Here is a 19273-nt window from a genome sequence, read left to right as displayed (position 1 = left end):
AGTGCGCTCGGCAAGTGCTATATGTCACTTATTTCACAATAGAAGGGATTGTCCATTGTGCTGTATATCTTCATAAGGATAAACTTCAGTAACGAGCATGTGGATTCCAAGGAAAAGGTTCTTGGTTTCTGCATGGATCACAACTGGCAGTAGTACTGAGAGTTCCACAAGGTTCACACTCATTAGATGGGGTGTACAGTACAGCGGTTAAGACAGATGTGGTAACTTTAATTTTTCTGGAAGAGAAACAGTTAGCTTTAATACACTTGCTATTAAGCCACATCAGTTTTATTAGTATATATATTATAATAAAGATTAGTAACAGTCCTTGAAGTACAACATGTATAAAACCTGATAACCATCCTCCTATACCCTTGAACCAATCGGCATGGTACATTTCTTATAACACTAGAAAATAATTGATCTGATGTGGCGCTCCACTCAGTGTGCAGACTGATGTATGTAGAGAAGTATCCACTATTCTCCACATATAAAACACAAACATAAAATACAGTTAACATACACTAAGCGCACACCTTCTCACATCTCACAGGAGATAGGGACTTCTGTACTCCCTTCACTGGATAGATGACCCTTATATCTCTCCTCAAATGGAGTTCCTATAGTCTGAAAATCAGACTCATGGAAATATAAAACAAATGGAGAAGTAATAGTGCAGATTGTCTACAATGTATATATAAAAGTCCACAGAGTTCCCGGACAAAGAGTATATTCTTCAACCTCGTGATGAAAACGAAGGAATACCACCGTAATTCTTGTGACTTTTTACACCATCTCCCCCAAAGATATATGCTTACAAGATGTTAGCTTTAATAGAGCATCTCTAGTAATCCTTCCTGTGTACCGCTTTCAAATTCCTCCACAGAGTATAAACATGATATGCCAGAAAAGAAGAAATAAAAAACAATCTGGTGCTTTATCATAAAACACCATTTAATAAAAATGTATTATCTCCAAACAGAGACCTGTGCATATAAAACATGACATCAAGGATATCCCAAAATGGTAATGTGTATACTCATACCAGATAAATTCAGGATATTCGCATGAAAATTTCCTCCACGATGTCAGTTCACCAATGTAACGAAATCCCGCTTACACTTATCCTTCCAATGCGTTTTGACTCTAGGTCAGAGTCTTTTTCAAGGTAGGATAATAGTGTATTATTGCCTCTATATATATCCCTGTTTGTAGCGCGTATTTTATAACAAACTCCGCCCTACTTCCTTTACCGTCATAGCGAGGCTTGGATATAATCCAAAAAGCCCTCGTCACTTCCGGTATGCGCGCGTCCCATAACAAATTTCACTTCCTTATCACTCTGAAAACGAGGCTTGGATATATTCCAAAAGCGCTTGTCAACTTCCGGTATAGGGGGTTATGAACCTTAGAACTTTATTAACAGGAACAAACATATCCTAATAGAATTCCTGTTGGCTAAATAACGGGAATAGAAACAGCTTAATTTTCTGTTTTAATTGCTGTCATAATTTAGACCTACTTAAAAAGGTTAATATGCGATCCTACATAATTCCTTCTGAGGATACACATTTACCATGTACATAAAATACAAAATACAAAAATGCAAAGATACAAAATACTAAAATATTTCTATTTAAAATGAGGTGAGTATATGGAAATGTTTAAACACACCTAAATCAACAATCTGGGTACAAAAGAGTCTAAACAAAAATCCACATGTACAAATATACATATACATATATAGGAGTGTAGGTAAAAATCCGGATCACTTGAAATCTGTAATTCTTCATTTTTTCCTCTTCAATCCTCATCATGCTTCCAAATAAGTTTTAAACAAATTTCCCAGACAAGAGAAAGATATACGGAGACATGGAGAGAGGAAAAGACAAGAGCTTGATTAGAAATGCAAACAAAAAATCTGTTTGCATCATGAAACTATTTTATTCTTTGTTAACTCAATATAGAGGTTTTATAATTATGTAAACCACTTCAATTCAAACTCTATATTAAGACCCTTAGGGGTTAAGGTCTTTAATAAAAAAATCCATTTCATTTCGGCCTTTGAAAGGGAACCGGCCGTATCTCTATTCTTTCAACTACTCTCTATTACCTGTATGCCACAAAATTGTTTGATATGTTCTGGTTTACACATATGTTCAGTTTTAAAGTGATTTGACACTGAATGGGTATCCAGACCTTTTCGAATATTGTATATATGTTCGCGAATTCTGGTTTTCAGAGGGCGAGACGTCTTCCCTACATAGAATTTGCCACATTGACACTCTATAATATATACAACATTAGCCATGTGGCATGTAATAAACTGTTTTATCTTAAGTTGATATCCATTGATGTCTAGACATGTAGTCTTACTTGATTTTGATTTTACTGTTTTACAAGCCAGACACAGTCCACATCTGTGGAAGCCAATAGTTCTTATTGATTTCCTATTTTCTTCTGGTAATGAACTTCTTACTAATTGGTCCTTAAGATTAGGGGCTTTTCTGTATACAAAAACGGGTTTTTCTGGTAATGAACTTCCTATAATATTGTCCCTTATTGTCCCTTAACAGAATACCCCAATATTTCGTAATAATTCTCTCAACATGTTTAAACTCCCTATTAAACTGAGATATGAACGCCCAGTCATACTTATGACTTCGATCTTTAATTTGTTTCTCTTTAGGAGTAAAAAGACTGTCCCTATCAATTTTTAACACTTTTTCTTCCACTTGACTTAATGAATTAACATCATAACCTTTATTAGCAAAAACTGTCTTCAGATCTTTAATCTGTTCCCTACAAACATGATCATCACTGCAATTGCATTTCTGTATTGGGTGTAAACCCCTACAGTCATGGGTTGCTCTTTTCTTATTTGGTTGGGTTAAACTTTCATATTAGAATTTTTCTCATTATGTATAATGATCTCTACATTACTATTGGCATGAGTTTGGTTCTTCCAGACCTGGCTTTCCTTTCTAGACTAGTACACATCTACAGCCTACAGCAAAGAAACATAACGTGCAATCAATATTCCTCCTGCCAATATCAATGAACACCACTCCCTGGTCTCCCTTGGACCTTTAAAAAACTTGTAAAATACATTTTACTCAGACTCCCCTTGTCTGAAGATCTTGCAGTGGGATGCGTGTATTCAGGTGTCATTTCCCTGTACTTCCCCTACCATGGAAGTCGTCAATAAGACCTGGAGAGGACTCTCGTATCTGGGTTCAAGACTCTTCCTGAAATGCTTTTTCACGATCACCCAGTCCCCTAGTTGCAGTTTATGGGTACCTGCATCAAAATGAGGGCCTAGAATGGAAGAAATCACTTGACCATGTATTTCAGTTAGTTGTTTCTATAATAAAGCAACATAGTTCAACAAATCACCATGTACATGCTGTAGTTGCTATGGAAAGTAACAGCCTGTTCTGTGTGCTGTGCCAAACAGTATCTGATTTGGTGCTAAACCTGTGTCTTTCCTAGGAGTGTTTCTTACTCAGTGCAGGTAAACATGAGATCCATGGCAGATCTGTTTCAGCCATTATTTTCTGCATTTTCAATTGCAGAGTACCATTAAGGCGCTCCACACCTCCCAAACTCTGGGGTCTGTGAGGGGTGTGAAGGGCAGATATGATTCCCATGTCTTTTAACAGTTCCTTGAATCCTTGCCCTGTAAAGTGTGTCCCTCTGTCACTTTCAATGACCTCTGGTACCCCATATCTGCAGATTACCTCACTCGTAAATTTCATGGCTACTGCTTTAGCATTTGCTTTTCTATACAGCCATGTCTCCAGCCAGTGACTAAAGAAGGCGACACAGACTAGCACATTCTCAAAGCCCGAGCATTTGGGAAGTTGTATAAAGTCTATCTGTATCCTTTTATAGGGATATTATGTGTGGGGTGTGGTTTTCCATAGGACAGACTTACCCGGGTTACTCTATGCACAGATTAAGCATCCTGCTACTAACACCTGTGCTGCTTGGACAAACCCTGCTGCTATCCATAACCTGCTAGTGAGTACAACCATAGCATCTTTCCCCAGATGCACTTTCTCATGTGCTATATTGGCCATAATCATGAGCTCTTAAAAACGCATAACTTGAATCAATGTAAATGTTTACTCTTTGTCCTTTTGCATATATGCATGCAAGTGTCAGGGCCTTTAATTCAGCTTCTTGTGCTGACATATGACTCGGTAGAGTCTGTTGAATCACTCTTTCTGTGTGTGTGGTTACAGCACACCCTGTATAAGAAACACCATCTATGTGGTAGCGTAAGATGTCTGCATTTGGTAGCGGTATATCTATGTCAGATAAAACCAAAGATCCTTGTCTCATTAGTTCTACACCATCATATTCAGAAAAATTTTGTGTTTGCATTTTTTTCTTCCTGTTCAAACTGGGAAGGGATTCCCCCAAATCCCTAGGGGAACCCCGATATATACAGGTACTTCTCCCATCTTTTGAAACTTGCAACAATAAGGCAGCAAAATTCAACATTGTCCACCACTTAAGTGTAACGTTACAGGGAGTTAGCAGTGCTACTTAGTATGGCTGCTGAGAAGTGTTTTGTCTGTGCTTGATTTAAAATTTCTGTTACTGCATGTGGCACCATTAAGGTTACTGGGTGCCCTAGCACAATATCTGTACTTTTTCCAAACACCATGGCCACTGCAGCCATTGCTCATATGACTGGGTCTAATTGTGCAGAGTAGTATGCAAGTGACCTTAGCTTGCGACCATGGACTAAATGTATCAAGGGGAGAGTTTTCCGGCGGGTTGAAAAGTGGAGATGTTGCCTATAGCAATCAATCAGATTCTAGCTATCAGTCTGTAGAATGTACTAAATAAATGATAGCTAGATTCTGATTGGTTTTTCAAACCCGCCGGAAAACTCTCAGCTTGATACATTTACCCCCATGTATCTGTGTCAGTACTCCTTGTGCATGTGCACTTACTTTATAACAAAATAATGTGAAAGGCTTGTCATAATCTGGCAAAATCAGTGCTGGCGCTGAAGTTACTTTAACTTAAAATTGGTTAAACATTTGGCTCTGATCAGAGGAGAGTATAAATGGCTTGCTATCATCCAGAAGTGCTATTGCAGGAGCACAGATAATAGCTCTTAAAGTCTTAAGGCTTTTTCATTTATGCATTGAATTCTCATCAATGCATTACCATGATACAAAGAGATATTTACAGTATATGATGATTATAGCACAGTAAATAAGGGCAGTGAATGTCTTTACAACACTGATTGACTCAAAACTATTATGAGGATAAAAAATAAATACCTTTGTTATCTACCATAATTTGACATTACATTGCATTACTTTCTTTCAAATCATCTGATATAAAATTTGGTTAAAAAAACCAAAACAAAAATAAACCTAAACACTATTTCATATTCAACTATGTTAGACCATTTCTCCTTTTCTCTTTAAAAACATCTTCTCACCTTCTTCGACATACAGAAAAATCACCTAGTTCATGCATTTGCTATGCGAATAGCCCATAAACTCTAATATCTCTTTCCAAAGCAAGGTAATCATCACTCAGCAGAGTCTACATTCTTTAAATCCTTCATTAGTTTATACTTATGTTTGTTGTGGCTGTAGAGCCAAAACATATTGCAACTTCTATTCATTGGAAGTTGGATCAATGCAATCTGGATTGAAAGGGTGCTTTGTAGCTGGAGAGCTTCTGTGAAGAAAAAACACTTTTGCATAGAGATTAACATTTATTCACTAGGAATTACAGTAACTGTTAGTAATTCACATTTCCCAATTAGTGTGTGTTATTCCATGTAATACGCTTGTACACCATTATCAGGTAACCAGTAAACATTTTTTGTGCATTGAACAGCTGCTAATACGACACTTGTTTAAAAGTTTCTCTTTGTAGCTTAACTGTGACGCTATGCGTTCCATGCAATGAAAAACTGATTTCCTCAAAGGGGGAGTCCCTAATCTCACAAACAGGGAATGTCAAAGTGACGAGACCTGGGCGAGTGTTCAAAGCCACTCCTTTCTCATCATCTCTTTGTAAACCAAATATTCACACATATTTCCAGATTCTGTGATTTCCATGCTTAAAGTACAAATATATATTCACAATTCTCGCTCATAGACGACATTTTATCTTGTAACATTTCTTTATGGGCATAACAAACCCTCCTGATTTCTGAGAACATTTATCAGCGCCATTTTACACAGATAAAAACAGCTTGTAATATCTCTCCATGTAAAGCTCACTCCCACAATTCTCAACTTCATTAAAGAGAAAGCTATTTTTCTCAACTTCAGAAACAAAATAACTTTGTTTAAATACAGAAAACGGCCTGTTGGACCCCAGCCAACTTTGTTCTGACACCAGTAATAATAGTTATAATGTACATTATTTACAGTCTTGTGGCGGACCAAAGATTTTAAAACTTCTTTTGCATCTCTTCAAAAGCATTACATGTTCAACTGTACAGCTTTTTCAACCTTGAAACATGTCTCTTGTAAAACGGTCAAGACAGACAAACACGGATCTCCCTCACACGTAGTAAGACGGAGATAAAACTCACATACAGAGAAAGAAAAATTAACTGTTATATTCCAGCCTACTGCTGTGGAACTACATGTCTCAGCATTAGACTAAATACACATTAGCTTCAACATGTTACTAACACTCAGTACTCCGGACAAATTTTTTCTCTTGAAATATTGAAGCATACTTGGAAGAACCTTTTTATCAATGTTACATACATTGTCAGAAAACAAAAAACAGCGTGCTTCTTATCTCAACACACTGAAATCTTTTACACAGAATAAGGGAGGGGCACATCTCACTCTTTAAGCTGCACAACATCAAACATACATTTTTAGTACACAACCTACTTGATTCATTGTTTTAGTCATTATATCATTTAGGTTGTGATACATTTAGCCTATCTACATATTTTGCAACTTTCTAGATCTCTTAACTTTCCTTTTCCACCTCAAACTATCTCTTGGGGTTTGGGCTCAATACCCCTTTGTTCTTGTCACATTACCACTTGCAATACCCTTGTTTCTTCATTAACACATATCAATACCTTATTCGGCTATCCCCGCTTTCTTGATAAATTACTTGCAGACCTTCTACTCCCCATACATCCTAGAAATCTGCGCATCATTTCTATGGGGGGTTGCTGTCATATATCTGCTTACTGTCTATATTCCCCTATATTGACAGTACTTTTGAGTCCCAATAGAGACTCTGGTCTAGTTTCTGTGGGTTGTCCCAATAGTGAATGTCCCGTTCTGTGGACTTCTATCAGTGAATGTCCGGGTCTGTGGGCTCCGTACACTAGATTCCCCTTTTGGGCTCCATACACTGGATGTCCCTTTTTGGACTCCTTATACTGGATGTCCGGTTCTGTTGGCTCTGTGCCCTAGAAGCCCCTTTTGGACTCCTTACACTGGATGTCCCTTTTTGACTTTTTACACTGGTTGTCCGTGCAGAATAGCCTGACAGCATCTGGAACGAAGGTCTGAAAGCTCTTTCTAAACTTCTTAACAAAGTTCTGGGGATGGCGTATCACACATGCACTCAAAATTCACTCATCTTTCAGAAATCTAATTACCAATACAATTACAATACACAAATTGTTAGTAACTGTATAATTCTGAGACTTACAGATCTGCGTGCCTGATACCTTAGACGGTCATGAGGAAGCTCTAAACATAGGAGCCTGACAAGTAGAAAATTCTACTCACCCGGGTTAGAGTCCTGTGTCCAGAACGACCTCCAGTTCTGTCTGTCCTTGGCTCAGGTCAGCAGTCTCGGTGTGGACCTCCAATGCTGTCGAATCTAAATCAGATTGTTCACCTGTAAGTGTCAGTTTATCAGTTATGAGCTCATCAGCTGGAGAGAATTACTTACACTGCATGGTTTGAGTGTGCAATAAACTCTGCTTTATTAGTTACAAGTCCCTATCTATATAGCAAAAATCACGTATTACAGAAAACTACGCCCCAAAAGGTTTTAACCACTCATGCTCCCTTTACACAGATGTTAGTACATTCTCTCATTATCAGACAGGAAAACTCCACAGGGGGGGTTGCTTATCTCCTGTCTGGTATGTCCAAGATTATAAGCATAGCCTTGCAAATAATGAATTACACCTACAAAACAGGTGCATCTAATTGTATTTAAGCTATAACAGAACAAAATGGCTATAAGGCAACAAGATGGCGTCAGCTTAGCAAAATCACATTTCTCAGTATTAACAGATGGAGAACATTTAGATTTTTTTATTTATTGAAATCAAATATAAAATTATATTTTCCAGCACAGTTCTTTCAAATAAATAAGGCTTCTGCCCAGCCCAGAAAATGATGGTGATGGTGGGTGGGGGGGAAGACTGATAGGTATAATATAGGTTATATAAATTATCTAGTACTATATGTTTAATGTATAATACCTAACATTGCACCTTATGTTATACATGTGGCGTCCTTGTGCCTCCATGATTAAATAGATTTAGTACAGTTTTCTATAATAGGAACAATAGTGCGTATTAAATGCAAAATTATGCAAATGCCATTTCCATATGCTGTTCCAAAATAGTGTTGTTAAATACCCACATGCTTTTCACACTTTTTCTTATAAGTTATTCACTCCAGTCATTTCACCACATTAAGTAACATGCATCCTTCACACAGTTCTATGTATAATAGTTACTGCATTAAGGCAGTATAAATACTCACAATCACAATGCAGACATCTTATACAATAATTTTACATCTTTAATAACATAATGTTACACACCAGACAGTTCAACATAGATGATATAATATCTGTGTTTAAGTACATATTCTCTGTTTGTATGTGTACATATGTTTGTATCTCAGATCCCATTACAATTCTCATGATACCAGATTATTTTTTAAATACAATATTACTACTTCCAGTATATAATCTATTCCGCACATCACTACATCTCCTATTCCACATGGCGCTACATGTCCTATTCCACACAGCGCTACCTGTCCTATTCCGCACAGTACTACATCTTCTATTCTACACATCACTACATCTCCTATTCCACATGGCGCTACATGTCCTATTTCACACAGCGCTACCTGTCCTATTCCGCACAGTACTACATCTTCTATTTTACACATCACTACATCTCCTATTCCACATGGCGCTACATGTCCTATTCTACACAGCGCTACCTGTCCTATTCCGCACAGTACTACATCTTCTATTCTACACAGCGCTACATCTCCTATTCTGCATAACACTACAGCGAGCACTACAATGTCTATTCCACACAGCACTACAACTCCTATTCCACACAGCACTTCTAAAACGTGTTCGTGTTTTGTTTTTGTGACAGGTTTTGCTAAAAAATCACCAAAGGTTTTGGGTTTGGATCTGGATTTAATTAAAAAATTTAAAAAATAGGTAAAATAATGTCATTTTGAGCTGTTTTTTCTCCTATATTACTATTTATAGCATTAACATTTTTTTTCCAATAATTTCTAGTCTATTTTCTAATGATCCCTTCACAAATGTCCCAATTGTCACCAAATTCGGACAAAGTTTGCACTCTGCAGCGAACTGTCTTTGTAATTCTGCCATTGTTGCATTTGCTTTCTTTCATTTAATCAGTCTATACGGCTCTCTAACTTCATCACTTAGCGTAAAGCGTCAGCCATCATATCTTCATCTCCACATGTATTCTTTGCCAGGGCCAAAATCTATCCTCTTAATTTCTCAGAATGTGGACTTTCAATTGTATTGTTAGAACATGTTTTAGACAACCAAATCTGCATCAATGTGAGTATTATGCATACCCACATGTGTGGGAAGGGCAACTTTTGGCCTATCTGATCTGTCTGTTTTACATGTTTCTTACACTTCACTAATAGAACATATAAATATATTATCTTGGGGACCACCTCCGCTGCAAGTCATGGGCAGTCCCCTTTAGCCCAGGGTTGGAGGAAGTTTCCCCCCGGGTTATGATTCTGCAGCCCTCACTCGCCATATAGGTCCCCTGGTTTGGTAAAGAAAGGCAGCATTACGGCACAGAGCATATAAGTAAAACAAGGTATGAAAACCCTCTTGGCTACGTTACAATTTTCTATATGCAGTCGCTGAATGTCAGAAATGCCCAGAAAAAAACCCTCCTACGCAAACACCTTTTTCTTAAATATAAATATCACTGAATGACCCTTTCAAAACTGACATTTCAGATGTCACTGCCTCGCACAAGATTACTTTCACTACAAAAATGTAAAATATTAAAACAAATAAATCTATTTCTTTATTTGATTCTGCTGCTAAAAGTCATACAGCAAAAGCACACTGTATTCCTCCACTAAATATACTACTTAGTTCAAAATGATATCTATCTCAGTCTATATACTAGTACTCTTATATATGCAATAACAACAACCAGTAGCCACTAGTCCATTTACTCTAAACTTTCTGAAAGATTGAAATTAAAAGCAATTTATCAGCAAACTATTCTAGCTGACTGATCTCTACAGAACTGTTGTACAATAATGACACAATTCTTTTGCTTTCTATGTCCCTCTTTCACGCTGAACGCTATTTTCACAGCAGAGCACTACAGTTAGCCTCCTCCCTACACGTTGTTTGTTCTAAAATGGCACTTGAGAAAAGGAGGGAGGGCTATATATACTGTATATAGGGAGTTTTGCAAAAATATTTCCTGGAAATTACTTTTTTCCTTGTTTTGGGATACGAAATTGTTGTGCGAAACTGAGTCATGACTCAGTTTCACTCGGATCCCCAACTTCAGATCTTGTCGAATTTCAACAAATCCGAACGACTCATCTCTAATTATAATACAGCACAATGTTATCTTAGCATTGCAATACATCACAGCAAAATCCTAGTATTATTACAATACAACCATGCCCTCATGATGACATCATCGTGGGGCATCTATTAAAGTGACAATTCTCTTCTTTACAAAAGGCTTATTGCATGTTTTTATTCTTTGATTTATAATAGGATAACTTAATGTGTTTTTTTTTCCATAAATTGGTGCAATTATACAGGATGAAAGAACCTAGAGTATTTTATTACCTTGGTTTATACAATTTTATTTCTGCAAATATACAGAATAACAGGACGCTCTCAAAATTGCCCACACTAAACTTATGCTGTGTCCAATGTATTGCAAGCAGACATTTTCATAGCAAATTCAATTGTTCTGCCATAGTCAATATATTTTTATTACAATAGGCAACAAGTAAAATGATGGTCTACATATCTCACTGGTAGTTGTGGGGATAACAGAAAATACTTTTTTTTTTTTATAATCCTGCTATTGTTTTTTTTTTAAGATTTTAGTTTTTTAAAATCTTTTAAAAAAATAATATTCCCATATTCTCAACATTTCTGCATTCATTCCACACAGGGTGTTTGCTTCTTATCTCATGCGTGACCTAATGCAGACAGCTTGCAGACAGTAGCTGACAAGCCTGACAAATAGATTGAGTACGAGGTAGGCAAACACTTATCAGTGAAAACATTACACTATATTAAAATCATTTTTTTCAGCTGACATTTCAAGTCACCAAGAGAATGGCAAAATGTATTTCCTAAAACTTCACAACTTCGCATTTAAATGGATCTTCGGACAACTTTATTATAATGGCTTTTACAAACCCTCATATATCATTTTACATATGGATTGTTTTTTTTATTCTTTTTCTATCTTCCACTGTGCTTTTCAGCCATGCATTACTGCAAAATTTCAGGCAAATGGAAATATGTTTTACTTTTTTAAATCTTAGAACTGTATCTACAACTTTTGAAGTGGTGTTACACATAGGTTACTCATTCTGTCTTCTGCTCATTCCTCTTTACACCTCCTCTCTGGGGGAACTCATCAGTTCCATCGGCCTCTAGTACCCCCTTTATGCTGATGACACTCAACTCTACCTCTTCTCAATTCCCTCCTCCCTTTTGGGGTGTCCGCCACCTCCTCCTGGATGTCCTTATATTTTCTGAAACTTAACATGGCCAGAACTGAACTCATTGGGTCTGAGTCATTAAGGAGAGCAAAGCATAAAAAAGGAGTAACTTTACACCTGGGCAAAACCATGTTACATTAGAGGAGGAGGTAAATTTAAACTGTTGGGACAGATTTATAGTTGGGGTAGGGCATGTTCTAAATTAACTTTAAATCTTAGTGTAAACATAAAGCTATCAAGTATATGTGTGCTACATGTTAAAACAGCCAGTATTTTCCTCATGTGCAAAATAATAAACTAATTTGCACCCCTTGCATTGTAACATGATTTTCCCTCCATCAAGAGTCTCCTCCCCTCGCGACCTCTCTCTTACTGTTGACAACACCACTACCTCCTCTGTTCCCCAACTCCGCTGCCTGGGTGTCATGCATTGTCTCCTCTCTCTACTTCGCCCCTCACGTTCAATCTCTTTTCCAATCCCTTTGCTTCTAGCTCCGCAACATTACCTGTCAAACCCTTCCCTTCGCAGGATGGCATCAAAACTCTTATCCACTCACTGATCATTTCTCATCTTGACTATTGTAACCTTCTACTTACTGGCTTCCCCTAGGAGGCCAGTAAGGCGATATTCACAGGGCAACAAATATTCGCGACAGGAAAGACTCCTGTCCGAATATCTTACCAATTTACTGGTGGCAGTCTCACCAAGAGAAAACAGAACAGGGATACTCTCTGTTTAGTTGATGGTCATTTCAGACTTCAGAAACGGTGTTTAGGAAAAGGAGCAACACACAACAACTCTCCCACAGAGCTGTCTACCGCACTGGTATGTACTAGAGATCCTCAGGCTCCATTTTCCGAAAACTGAAACCCCGAACATCGCCAATCTGCGTACCGAGCTGAGTTGGCTCGGTACTTTCCTGCTTCCTCGGATCTGAATCGAGGCAAAACATCATTGTTGCGTCAACAGATCTTGTGGGTTTTGGATTCCATAAATACCTCCCTCCCCAGTAGATCCAGCGCCATTGCTCACACAGAAACAGGGGTAGCAGTGTTCTTGTCACTCTCCAGTCTCCAGTGACATTGCTCAGTGCCATTGCTCACACAGAAACAGGGGTAGCAGTGTTCTTGTCACTGTCCAGTCTCCAGTGACATTGCTCAGTGCCATTGCTCACATAGAAACAGGGGTAGCAGTATTCTTGTTTTTCTCCAGTCTCCAGTGCTATTGTCAGTGTCATTGCTCATAAAGAAACAGCAGGGGTAGCAGTGTTCTTGTCACTTAAGTTTTGTTTATTATAGTGTTAGGGGATTTTGCCACCACCGTGGGAAACCCTTAATACTATAAATAGACCTAGTGAAATGAACTGAGTTCATTGCGTATCAGAGCTTCTACACAGTAGAAGCTGTTTGCGGCGGCTCTGCTTTTTTCTTTTTTTCTTCAATTAAGAATGAACAAGCGTGGATCTTACAAATCTGGGGCCCTCCTGGCTGAAGACAAGAAGACTTCAAGCAACAAGCGGGCCCCCCTGGCCAAGAAGAAATGAAGACTCCAGGCAACAAGGGGGGCTTTCTGCCCAAGAAGAAAAGAAGACATTGCAAGCAGGGACTTTTGGATACAAATACTTTTGGAACATTACAAGCAGGGACTTTGGATCTACAAATAATTTTTGGACTTTTCAAGTCGGATTTTGTAAATGACAAATTTATTTTGGACTTTTACAATCTGGACTTTGGATATAAATTTACTTGGGACTTGTTTTACAGCCATTTTAGGATTAAAAGCTGCCGACAACAGATGAAAACATCTGTGGTGAGTCAAGGGCATTTATTATTTTTAATAAAAATATATGGTAAAATGAGGGTGTTTACTGTCTTTATTGTGGGTTTATTTTTTTTTCCAAATGTATGTGGTTTTAACGAGGGTGTGGTGGTTTATTTAACATTTTCTTTTGTGGAGCTACAGGTCCCATCCAGCCGTGGGTGTCAGGGCATGTTGGCACTTGTAGTTCTCCAAGTGCCAACATGCCTTGGCTGCCATAGGTATGCAGGTGCTTGTAGTTATACAAGTAGCAGCATGCCCACACTATTTATGGCACCCTGGCTGGCTGGGGCTTGTAGTTCCACAAAACAAAATGGCGTATTTATTTTTTCCTACTTTTATCGCTGTTTATTACCCAACACCAATTGCCCAGGGGTGTAGGAAGAGCCCTAGTGCTTTCAGCACTGGGCTGGTTTTTCCTAGAGGGGGGGTCACTCATTTTTGTCGGCGGACCCCACTCCCTAGGGAATCCAGCCCAGCGCTGAACAGCCTGGGGTTGGTTTGTCATTATGGCAGGGGGACCCCTGCCGCGTGTCCCCCTGCTATAGTGCCACCAACCCCGGCTGGTTTGCCTAGTGCTGGCTCCGTGAAAATCGGGGGCACCCCATGCAAATTTTCAGTTGAGGGCTCAAACTCTTGACCGTGTGGGTATTTATTTACCAGAGCCTGTGTTTGGTCATGGACAATTGTATGTCGCATTTTCACGAGTACGGAGAAGCAGTGATGTGAAAGTGCAGGTTATAAATACTGCCCTTCAAGGAAGACTGATTGAGCACAGCGATAAGGTGTTTAGCAGAAACGTTGTGCATCGAGAGGTTTTAGAACAGTAAGACGATGGAGAATAAGAATGTGGCGATGAAGATGAAGGATGAGGTGATGGAGAAGAATGATGAGGTGGTGACATGTGGACAAAACCACGTTAAAAAAGGGCGCTTACGTCGGGAAGTAACGCTCTTCCCCTGAGGAGGCCTGGGCTAGGCCCAAATGCATGACAAGAACCTTTTTAACACCTTAAGTAGCTTGATTTGACTAGAATGCATGAGTATCATGCACGGGTTAACTTGTGTACTTATAAATATGTATAAATGTTACTACTTAATCTCTCACAAATCACCAATACAATATAATAGTCATTTTAATTTGTTTTTTCATTTTGAACTACAATGAATTTGACTACAGTTCAAAATTAAAACAAATTGAAATGACTATTAAGACTATAAGATTAGCGCTGTGTTCCCCTTTCTTTCTTTAGAGATAGAATGTAGTTGTACACTTTAAATGAGACTTGTCCAACAAAGACACACTCTGAGTAATGTGATACACTTCACACACGGTGCCACCAAAGGTCAAATCATTATGAAAACTGGTAGTATGTAACTTGTTATTACCAAGTCATAAAGTTTGAGCAAAAAATAATCACTTATTCACATTTTCATCAACCTTGCTCTATTCTTTGGGGCAGATTCAATTCCCCACGTTGTTCTTTAATGCAAAAATCAGCCTTGAAATTACTGTAGTACCGATAATAGTGCGTGCGGAATTGAATCTGCCCCTTTATGTATACTTGTTTTCCCCACTATCCAGAGCTGCGGAGTGCCCTACGAAAAAACAAAGATCAGGATGATGAGAGTGGTAGAGATGGGTAATATATACAATGCATATATTTTTCAAATTAACTAATTTACCAATATTATGTCCCTTTAATTAAATCAGCTCTGCTTTGCCCTCCTGTTTGTGATATTAATTAGGTTCAATCCTTGCTAATATTCTCAGAGTTCCATCGGCATAGAGAACATGAAAGCCGCTTTCACCAATGTAAGGAGGCAGGACTGTCTTACATTCTTATTGATGCCATCCAGCTGTGATATTCTCCTCAACTTGCTTCCATTAGGCAAATGTGACTATAATTATCCTGCACAGCATGAAATATTATTTCTAATAGAGAGAATCTGTTAATATAAAGAAGGAGAATGGAACCCCTCTGAGGAACTTTACACATGCTAAATATATGCTATCATTTTAGCTACAATAATGCAGTTGTTCGATGTTGTAACAGACACACACTTTATTTACGATAAAAATGGGTGTAGGTAAAGTAAGTTCAATTAGGCTCTGATATAGAGACACTCACAGAAGCACACACAAACACACAAGAATACTTTGCTCCTTTACATTTCATTTTATGAACAAACCCATATTAAATTGATAGCTTGCACACACAGAACTGAAATAATTGGATTCGTACCAAATCGTTAGAATGATAAGCTTATCCGAATATATTTTGTGGTCCCCAGAAATCTTTCAAAGGGCGTAGTCAGTAGTTAGGTTTATTCCAGTCACTTAATAGCTAAAAAAATAAAATGCATAAAAATACTGATTAAAATTGCATATTCATTAAAAAAAACATAGGCAAAAGCTTATCTGGAAGTACAAACAACTCCCAGCATTGCTGGATCTAGTGGAAGCCCAGTGATCCTTCTGCATCCCAGCTTCCACATGTCCTGTGTTCACTTTTTCCATTTGTTCTGTTTATTGTGGCACACTAATATTTGTTTTTCATTTGCCTTTTTCACTAGAATTCAATTTCCTCCTATTAATCAATTTAACAGTTTAATGATATTTGATTTAAATGTCAATTTTACTGCATTTAGCTTCCAAAAAGAATAGCAACTGTCTTTTTATTAATCTGGTTTTAGCGGGATTTTCGCTTCATGTTTAAATAAAAATGTCAGTCCTATCGCTAATTCACCCCTAGGCTTTCTGACATATAGAATATTCTTGGTCCAATGACAGTGTACATTTTAATTAGACGTTGTCACCTCCACCACCAGCATCAGCATCAACAACAATAAAGGCACAGGGAGCAGGTGTATAGATCATGTTTAAACCTCTTTGTGTTGCCTGACACAGAGGTAAGAAGCCATTCAGGTTGTCGCCTCAGGTTAGCTTGGAAGATTGTGCATAATGATCTTTCGCCAACAAACGGCATCCACACAGCAATGCCATCACTAACTAAATTGTTGGTGATTACATTTCTGTGCATCTGGCTCATTGCAGACCACAGTAGCTGTGGCACAGGAATGTCACAGAATGCTTTTAGTGGGGAATTAAAACGGGTGCAGTCATTCCTCAGCCATTCTATGAGAAAAATCCCTTCTGCCAATACAGTGGCAATTTTACTCCATTGCTCAATTTCCACATATTATTGGAGCAGTGGATGGTACTCACGTAGTCCAGATAACCAGGAAGAAATGCATACTTTTTAGTAACAAACATTTTCATTCCATCAATGTCTAAGCTTTATATGATAAATCTTTCTTCATCTGTAGCATCACTGATAAATTTCCAGTGACTCCTTCATTATGAGGTGATCAGGTGATTATCAGAGGCAAGGTGAACATGCATGGCGGTTGGGTAATATATTTGTATTTGTTTTTTGTTTAACATATGGAACTTTACTTTGGTCCTGTAAGTATTAATGTGCATAGGGCACTATACTTGCCACAATGCTGCATCTCATTAATCTAATTTTCCCAATGCAACTAAAATTTTTCTAATCATGATTTTCAAAATAATGTATAACATCTTATTTCTCTCTAATGCTACACATTTTAGAGAATTTAAAGTGTTTAAAGTAAGGGACAAAAGGTTATTCTTACTAAAATGTGTTTGTTCTACTTGCAGGAGACAGCGCCTTCCCTGGCTCCTCTCTCCTATTTTACATCTTGCCATAGAGCAACAAGTTGTATAAAATTTGCTACATCCCTCCACCAGGTCAGTCATTTAATGACTATTTTGGCCTTCTCAAAGCCCATTTTCGTTGCCTTGATTGTCTGGAGGAGCCCTAATGTATGTGTCAGATGCTGTATGTGACATTATTTGTGTGTGTGACATTCTTCATAAAATTGACATTATGAACAGAATACTTATTAAGGAGGAGGTGATGATTGTGTTGGAGGAACCAGGAGAACCTTCGCCCATGAAACAAAACCAGAGTTTTCAAAATGATGTTGTTCAGCAATATTTCATTTCTAAAAGCAAATTAAAAATATCTATTTTCATCCACACTGTCGGCATACTTTTCTATTTTATATTTGTAACTAGAAAATCTGCCAACTGATTACGAAACCATGGTCATCTTTTGGGTTACATTTAGATCAATTATGTATACATACATTTTATAGCATTTCCCCCCAGGGTCAATGGTAGATAATGTTAGATCCATGAGCTGTGAGGCTTGAGGGGCATTAGCAGGTGGTGAGGTCTCTACTCCCTTAGGTTCAGACTCACTGAGGCTGGGGAAACCAGCCTATGGAGAATGCCAACCTCCTCTTGTGTTCTTTTTGTGCACTCATAATGGCATACCTACTAGAGGGTTTCACAGATTCCAATCATGCTGTTAGTGGATTTTCTTGCTTCCACTTTCCATACTTCCAGCAGGTGGACAGATGGTGACCCTGCAGACCCAGAATATAAATATATATATATATATATATATATATATATATATATATATATGCCTTTTAGATCTACATAAAATAACATGTATTTAAATATTCTTATTTCATTGTCCATAAATTGTATATTTTTTTCAAATTAAGTGACTGCATTATATGTAAACAGTGTGATTATACATAATTATACATCTAATAAGGTGTTAATATTGAAGGTGCAAAAGTGTTTGTTTGATACAAATTTGGCAGTCAAAGAACAATCTCAGTGACCAATACATAGACAAACAATACATACATAATAAAGTAGTAATAATCATGTTACAAATAAATGAAAACTGTTCCTAATGGGCATGTGGCAGAACACCAGAATTACACAATGAACAATGAATTACACAACATTACTGTATTCATGTAGAATATGATGTAAGGGATAGTGTACATTTAAAAATACAGCATACTCTGCATTATATATTTACAAATAAGCGTCATTTATGCTATACATATCTATATGTTCTGGGTTGGTTTAGGTGTAAGCATATATGATATATTCCTGTCATACACTTGCTGCATTTGCTACTGTTGCAGTGCTGCACATATCTTGTGTCCGACTGAGTATATCCACGTAAATAAGCTTTTTTTGCATGTGTCAATTTTAAGCGTATTTTTTACCCCATATGTGTCCCCCATTAATCATGAGCCTCTCAGTGTCTGAGTGCTGTGTTGTCTATCTGCTCCTCTGTCTGGCTCGGGGACTTTCTAGTTACACAGTTTGCACTCTGGTTGTACAGCTTCTACACTCCAGTGGGCTGAGCAGCTATGCAGGCACTTGTTTGTGCTTGCTATGGTTCCTCAGGGTATGACACCTAACCCATGCCCAGGTCATCCTCTTTCACTCGTTCATATCCTTTCAGCTAGGGCATGCTGTGAACTGTAGTTTTCAACACCTGAGAATGCATTGGATTGTCACCCTACTGCTGAAAACTCCTCTGTTGTCAAACATG

This window comes from Mixophyes fleayi, chromosome 4 (assembly GCF_038048845.1).
Source record: "Mixophyes fleayi isolate aMixFle1 chromosome 4, aMixFle1.hap1, whole genome shotgun sequence".
In the NCBI taxonomy this organism is placed as follows: domain Eukaryota; kingdom Metazoa; phylum Chordata; class Amphibia; order Anura; family Limnodynastidae; genus Mixophyes; species Mixophyes fleayi.
The sequence above is the reverse complement of the archived record's forward strand: the minus strand, read 5'-3'. Positions refer to the sequence as shown.